Source organism: Poecilia mexicana, unplaced genomic scaffold, assembly GCF_051168715.1.
Source record: "Poecilia mexicana isolate PSO_F unplaced genomic scaffold, ASM5116871v1 scaffold_2, whole genome shotgun sequence".
NCBI classification, from domain to species: domain Eukaryota; kingdom Metazoa; phylum Chordata; class Actinopteri; order Cyprinodontiformes; family Poeciliidae; genus Poecilia; species Poecilia mexicana.
Window position 1 is genome coordinate 25,607,424 of NW_028263371.1, and position 8,460 is coordinate 25,615,883.

Sequence of the window (8,460 nt, forward strand, 5' to 3'; positions counted from 1 at the left end):
TTTATTTGCAGAAAACGAGAAATGGTCAAAATTAGGAAAATGATGCAGTGCTTTCAGACCTGAAATAAGTTCGTTTTAATTTTGAAACAACAATGCTAATGTTTTAACTCAGTTCACAAATCAATATTTGGTGGAAAATCCTTCAAGTTTCCAATGGAGCTGTACGTAGTGTAGCGTTTATAGAGGAATATCTAGTGGCTGCAGATCACTTGGAGCTACTGTGTGCTTCTTATACAGTAGAAATCACTGTAGAGAAATGTTAGATACCACACCTTAACCCTTTAACCACACCACCAGTTCTGGTTTCGTTTGATTTCTCTGCAAAACTCAAGCTTTGAAGGCAGTAATGGGCCTATTGGGTCTGGAATCAGCTGAGCGCTGACCAGCTTAGCTCGCTGCTCCATCTGCGCCTCTGGGCTCCGGTGCATTGTTTGAAGCAGCCTAAGCTGCATGGCGACAGAGACTCTGAGTGCCAGGTTCCCATTCACACTGATCACACATTAGACTGATCAAATCAGACTCCAGGCCTGCTTCCTGACTAACTCAATTTGCTCTTGTACGCTTCCCTTTTCACGCTGTGCACGAGCACACACACGCACGCACGCACGCGCACGCACACACACACACACACGAGTTGCAGACCTGGATGCAGTTCTTCTTTTCTTTTTTTTTTAAATGTGCGCGCACACAGACAGCAAAAGCCGGCAGCGAGCGGGGCAGCACCCATTGAGCTTTAATGAAAAGCAGAAAAAGCCGTTACCTTGGCAACTGCCTGCATACATCTTCAGGAGGACCCAGATTTCCTGTCTCGCAGCGGCCGTATTGTTTTGGTTCTCTTTTGAAAGCTGCGGCATCCCTGGGTGGATTGTCTCACCGCTGGGAGAATTTATGCAACATCATCTTAAATTAAGCAGCATTTGTTTAATTTTGGGGGGAGGGGGAGGGGTGAACAGGAAGTCCCGCCCACTTTCTATTAAAATCCTTACCTTGAACGTCTCAGACCGGTTGATCTTTTTAGTGATTCTTAGCTGGTTTCCCCCCCACGCTGTTCAGCTGTTGAGCTCTTCTACAACAAGAACACAGCTGCCAAACGCAGAGGATCATGGGAATTAATCTGGCTGCATGAATCATCCACAAAAGCCCCCCTCTAACACAGCAAAAGGTGTAAATGCTATAGTCTGACTGGACAGAACACGTTTTTTTCACCAAGGCAATAAAAGCACACAGAGTTGACCTTTTTTTTTTTTTTTCGTTTTGCTTTGAAGCGCCCAGACATTTCCTCCATAAAAGCACACATGAAGTGTAAACACGACGTCCTGCATGTCGGCAATATATTTGATTACACAAAGCACACTGCTCTTCCATTATCGTTCTCATCACCGTCGCCATAATCAGATTACTCTAATTATTATAATTGTCTGCGCAGGGTTTGTTATCTTTGTTTGCTGGCGTAAACAGGAAGCAGATCCGAGTCCCCGCATGGGGACGGGAGGAAGATTTACCTCGCTGTGATTCAACCAAACATCCAAACCGCAAGGAACCTGACGGCAAACCGTCCCACCATTCACATCTCCGATGCTCCTCTGTGCTGCTTCGATGATTAGCAACGTTGGCAACATGTTCTCCGCTGAGGCGTTCACAGCAGTAAAGCTTCTTGCTTTTTCTCATTTTGCCACCTTAAAACAGCAAACTTTAACTAAGTTCTCATTAAAATACGGTAAAGAGAGCTTAATTCTTAAGTTTTTAACTTACTTTTGAGTCCAAATTAAAAGATGTGCATTTATTTTCTCATTGTTTGTAGTTAAATCAGATGAAACTTCTCTTTTTTTAAGCCAGTTAGAATTGCCAAAATTATTTCTATTTGGTAAATGTCAGAAAACTCAGTGAGAAAAGTTTTTTTCTAACTTTCTTTCCGGTGGTGGATGTCAGACTTCCCCAGGTCAGCTTTGGCTACTCTGTAGTAGCTGCCACTGCATGAATGTGTGCGTGAATGGGTGAATTTGGATTTGATAAAGCGCTATAGAAGTACAGGCTCGTTCTTTTCCTCATTTGTGGCCTTGTTTCCTTCCTCGTTTCCTTCCTTGTCTCAAAGCTCTGTCCTTTTTGCCTTTCTTCTGTCATTCCTTCCTTACGTTATATTCCTTCAATCCCTTGTGTCCACACATCCTCAAAGTTTTCAATTTGTGTAATTAAGGCCATAAAATGTAAATAAAAAAAGTCTTTAATACATTAATCGCAGGTTTTTAGTTGTCTTGACAGTACTGTTTAATCTTGTAGAGTCTGTATTTTTTTCTAATTGGCAAAAGTTTGAGTCTCAACCCTTTGTTGATCTATCACATAAAATAAAAAATGCTTATATTGTGAAAAGTTTAGTATTGACATTTTATGTCAATAGTTTTTGCTACTTTTATTGCATATTTAAGTGCGAGAGAGGCCTCCATGATCATTTTGAACTCTGCATTGTTAATCAAGCATTTCATCACCAGGGTTTCCTCCAGTGTATTTTAAGCCTGGCGGGCCACCAGGCTGAGCATTGCTTATTTTTTAAAGTTTTTTTTTTTTTTTAAAGTTTGCATTTTTTAAGACTTTATAGTTGGTGTTCAGGTGTTAATCTTCCAATCTTTTTGGTTACTCTCACATCTTATTTGTCTGATATAAAAGTTTTACTTGCTGATCTGAAACATTTGGGTGAAACAAAAACACAAAAACAATAGAAATCCTTAAGGATGTAAATACTTTTTAAGCACTTTAGTCTCCTATGATGGGTGCCTCTGCTGAATAACCATAATATATTAACAGCTAAAACTAAGAACGATTCCCGACCCGGTTTTGGCTGCATCACGTCTCATCACGTCTGCCTGCTGATAAATTTGTCCACCTAATGTGGCTTCCTGGCTTAAGCTAAACCAGAGGAAGCTCTTCCTGGAAGGAGAAAACCCGTTTTGGCTTTAAACCGCGGTGACACACGCCGACTCGAGCAGAACGCCTGCAGTAGATCGCAAGCAGCTGGTTAGCCTGGCTATTATCTCCTCAGCTTTCACTGCATTAAATGCTGGGTTTCCATTTTGCTTGTCAAAACATTCCTATTAGATGGTAAGTGGTTTAAACAAGCAGGTAATTACTGCTTATTATGAAAAAACAAAAGTCATTTGGCTCCTGTTTGGATGTGATATTAACACACGCAGAGGCAGAAAACTTCCTCCAGTCCTCCAGGGGATCATGAACCTGCATCTATTTATGTCATTTTCCTCCCTCTCTCTCCCTCCTCCTCCTCCTCAGATGGCCTATAAGCCCTGGCTCTGTGCTCAGTACTTCCCCAACATCAAGCAGTCCTGTCAGAGGAAGATACCGTGCCATCGGTACTGTCTGGAGGTCCAGCAGAGCTGCCCGTTCATCCTGCCGGACAACGACGACCTGATCCACGGCGGAAACCCCAGCTTCATCTGCACAGGTCAATATGCACGTGTGAACCCTGGCCTTCACTTCCTGTAGCTCGTTTTTTTCTAGTAAATATCATTTTATGAAACGATTCGGAGAATGAATTCATGCACTGATTGACTCCACGGTGTCCCTGCTGGAAGTCGCATTTCTGAAGGTTTTCTGATGACATCTAGTGGCCGGAGCGAGAACTGCCGCGAGCATCCAAGGACATTTTGAAAATTGCATGGATAAATTGAATTTGGCTTGTCTCTCTGTATTTACTACAGTTTATTCAGTTGTAACTAAACCACAGAGGAGCAAATGTCACCTGTAGCTGGTATCACTCCCTATCTGAGGGAAGACAAGCAACGTTTTCTTTTACTTTCAGTGCCATTTCAGCGTGAAAATGTCTCGAATAATGTTTAGAAAGCAACAATTTGGACAATTTTTAATCTGTTGTGAATTTTCTCTACTCTAAATTATGCATACTGGCTCATATATATAAATATTTGAATAAATGTCCTCTAATTTGATTTTTTTTTTAATTATCCAGTTCCATAGATTTACAGCAGATCGAACTCATCACAATTTTTCATACTAAATATATTTGTAAATGTTTACTATGAAGCAATTCATACATGAAAAGAAAAGGAAAGAAATGAGTTAAAAAGTGTATTTACTTCTATTTATGGATTACTTGGTTTATTATCAACACCTGTTGCAAATTTCATGTCAATAATGCATTTACAAATATATTTACTCTGAAAAATACTAATTTTACCTGCTGTATTTTATAACCAGACACATCTATGCTTCAATCTGTGTCAAACTTGAATGAAGTTTCTTTCTTCTGCCAGGAAGAGCGGTCAACTCCTCAGGGTTAAATTTAAGTGGGGTGTGTGTTTATTTTTGAGCCTGCATGTAAAATTCAGACGCTGCCGATCAGATAATTTGAAAATTGAATTTCCAGCCTTTGCTTCTGGTTCTCTGTTGTAAAATTCACTAAGTCTGAAACATTCCTATACATGGGTGTATGTAAACTTATGACTTGCGCTATTCATTGTAATTCAGAAGCAACAAGGCCACACAGTGATGCACTGGACTGAGAAATACAGCCATCTCCAAAAGCTTTGGCACCCACACACAGCATCTGGTTTCACTTTCTTAACTTAAAGCTTGTTAGCAGGTTGTTGATTGTGTCTGCTTGTTAAAAGTCCCATTGCAGCCCAAACACAGCTGTCATCTGTCAACATTTTCATCCCGTGTCGTTTCTTTCCCAGGACTCCTGGGAGACCATCCATCAGACGGCAAGGCGGAGTGCTGCGACGTTCGATGGGACTCCAAAATGGACAGCCCTTCAGGCAGCACACTTAAAAGGACTGCTTCTTCCTGCCAGCCCGAGGGGGCTTCGGTCACTTCCGCCGCCAGCCCGAGACTGTGCAGCGGGCGACTGAAGATATGCCTGCTGGCCCTCGTCCTCCTACAGACTGTCATCATCATCTCAGCCTCGCATAACTCTACGTTGCTGGACGTGGCCGCCATTTTCTCGCCGGAGGAGGCCGCTCCGAACGAGGAGTGAACCCCTTGACGGGGGGGGCGTCGGGGAGCGGGGTTATGGCTTTTTACAGTGTCATGGCTCCCAGGGACGCATCTGGCGAGGTGTGCCAGAGATGTCACCGCGATCTGCTGCCAAACGAAGCGTCAATCACACAACGCGGGAGGGCTTGAACTGGAGATCTCTGGGCTGGGGGCGGACATCGACCCAACCGAGATATTCGGGGACCAGGCCCTACGAAGAACTGACCTCTTGCCACTAGAAACCTGCTCATTGTTTCTATCTCATCCAAATGTTTTCTAGCATATCGTCCCTGTTTTCCTCCCCCTCCTACCTTCCCTCTCCTCTGGTTTCAGTGTCTGGATGGGTGAAACGGACATTGACGACGTGTGCATTCCAGCTCATCGTTACCTTTAGATTTTTGCTGCACTTTTTCCCCCTGGGTGTCAGATTATTTTGACATTTCCGCGCTGTTCTTCTCTCAATCCTTCATCTCCATTGGTGCGCCGTTCATGTTGTTTGCTCAAGGGCCTGTTGGCATCAGCTCATCCTTTAGTTGTGGGTCATGCTTTCCCTCAGAAATGTGGTTCTCCTGTGTTCTGTTGTCGAGCTTATGTTTTTTTTTTTCTTTTTTCTACTGGATCTTTTGTGAACCCCTTACAACGGCACATGCCTAAGCATTTTAGGACCTTAAGTGCTCTGAGACTCGCTTCCTCCTCTGACTTGTTCTGCAGTTGGATAAGTTGGGAGTCAAGTGGGAAAGTTGGTGACACTGCAACTGTCCGAGGCGTTTTCTTTGACTTTTTTTTTTTTTTTTTTAGTCTTTGACGGGACGCTGCTTGTTCTAAAGTGTTTAGTTCACCTCACACCACAGTGGCTCGTCTTACTGGTTAAATTGGTTGTGTGGGAGAACGCTGGAGTTGGAAAAGGCCAGAACACAGGGAGCCTCACTCATCAACCATGAACCTGTCTCCATTAATAGGCTTTTCCCACCAATCGGTTCCACTGCTTCACCAGAGATGGTGCAAAACCCACTTCTTAACTGGTCCAGTTTGGGTTTCCACAACCAGAAAACAACTTTTATTATTTATCTCAGTATTCCTACAAAACAAATGCACGAGTATCCCCATTTTAGTTATTAAAAGTTATAAACAAACTCCAGATTTGACTATAATAACAGACAGCTGGGACTTATTAGAACATAGCAGAGGGTGATATCAAAATAAACAGCAGGAGGCAGAGCATAAGAAAAGGCATTTATTGTCTGCATCTGTTTTCCTGTGACCCTAAACCGCTCTAATTTAGCAAGAAATTACTTCATGCCTCAACTAATAAAGTGCCTCTCTTTACACACAAGAATAAACACAATAAATAAACTTAGATTAAGGTGCAACAAGACAACTGAGTTAAAGTGAAAGATTTATTATGATAAATAGTAAACTCTAAAATTGTGTTTTTTTAAATTTCACTTTATTTTCACCAGAATTCCCTACTGCTTTCACCTTACAAGGTATCAATTAAAACACCTCAATAAAATAGTTCAAAACAGTTTGCAAAATCAAAATTCTGGCCGATTATCTTTGATTAGATGATCCACAATAGTTGGAATAGATATTATTACAATTTGAAAACTTTTCATGGGAATTATAGGATATTACTGGGATTTACCGGGACACAACCCTGCAAGCTTCTCAGCTTAACACGGGAACAACAAGCACATGTCACGGTAGGAGGACGGGAAGTCATGCATAAGAAAACTGTCAAAATCAAAACCCTAATTTTGGCCAGTGCTTTTAAAACTGTGTAAAAAGAGGCCCATCTCATAAACTGGCATGTTTTTTGCATGACGTTTTGGCACGTTTGGCTTCCCATAGAAGGCAATGACAGGGCTATTTCAGTTCCGAAACCACACGAGTTATTAGAAAGAATAAAAAAAAACTCGCGACCCTCGAGCATGAAGCTTTTTTCCCACGCGAGGATTAAACAAACCGCATAATATCCAAACATAGATATAAATCTTTTGTTTTGCTATAGAAAACAGTTAACCCTTGTGCGTGCGAGGACTGTGGCAAATACGTGTGTGGGATCGGTTGGACCCCATTTCTGGACACAAGGGTTAAATATGAAAACCATTCATGTAATATATTTACCCAATAATATTAGCAAAACCTGCTAATTCAGGAGCCTGGAAGTTAACTGCATGTAATGGAGGCGTGGCCTCAGACAACAGTGTGCCATATGCATGTGATTGAGGAATAAAATAGATATGTGTGCTTGCATGAAATCTGGTTGCTTTAGTCAACATTATGCTCAAATATATCATTCAAATCCCTATTAAGATACAAACTTTATGACACAAGATTCCAAATTTATTCAGTACACTTCCCATGGAAAGTTTACAACTTCAAAACCACAACCAATGTTTTAAGGCAGACCAGACTTCACTCATTTAGTCTAGACCAAAGTTTGGAAAAGGGTTTAGGCCAAACAAAAAGTGCCCAAATAAACACCTCATCTGTACTATTGCTAGAGTTTGAGATGGTGGAAACACAAAGAACTGGTGCAAAGCAAGAACTAGCAACAAAGAGACAATATAGAGTGGAAAACTCTTAGAGCTAGTTGAGGTAGTTCATTTCTGAGGTGTCTGCACTAAAGGAAGGTTCAATGTCGTTCATAGAACTGCTTTCATAGAACAGATTTGTATTCCTACTCCAGTACAGAAAAGTTACCATTGAGCCCTTGGTATGTAAGCAAAAAAGCTAAACTGAACTTCTACTGATCCAGACAATCCAGTCAGTTAGGTGATCAATGCTTCTTTGTGTAGGTAAGTAGGTTCAACATCACCTTATGTCCTTCACCCCTGAATGGCCACGCCCACTTTTGGGGGAACCAGATGCTTTGATTTGAATGGGGTGTTTGGTGAACTGGCCTCACTGTCTTAAGGTAACCATGCTAGATTATTAATATCGAGAAAAATGTATTCATCCGGACATTCACTAAAGTCTTTCTGGGGCTCTACATCGACTTTGATCCCTTCACTTCAGAGTTTTTCTTTACAATGTGCCCAATTAGCAACCAGAAAGAACATCATGTATTTGTGTCCTGGTGTGGTGTTTTAGTCAAGAGACCAATTCAGTTCAACCCCCTACACGTTAAAGATACTGCCTTTTAAATTGTAGCATCTCCCAAAAGTTGCAGTTGACATTGTGCAGGGGGTTAAATACACAGGGGCGAGGAATCAACTTGCCTCTAAATAAGTGGCAGTGAAACCTGCGTGGGATCTTATTCGAGTCCTCTTGTGGAGTACTGGAACTCAGGAGGTTTCTGGCCGCTCTAGTTGGCCGCAAATATTTTACTTGACGAATGAGGCTCCCGGATCTTTGGGTGATTTTTGGCCGAATGAGGCGTCTGATGGCGTCAAAGGGGGAGAAAGTGGTGAAACCAAAACACTTCAGGGTTAGCTTCTTCTTCTAGACAAGTTCTCC

The 8,460-nt window shown here is 41.9% G+C and overlaps 1 pseudogene; it reads left to right on the plus strand.

Annotated features, from left to right (window-relative positions):
• Positions 1 to 3,279: 3,279 nt before the first annotated feature.
• LOC106906993 (NALCN channel auxiliary factor 1 pseudogene) lies at positions 3,280 to 4,999 on the plus strand (annotated as a pseudogene).
• The last annotated feature ends 3,461 nt before the right edge of the window (positions 5,000 to 8,460 follow it).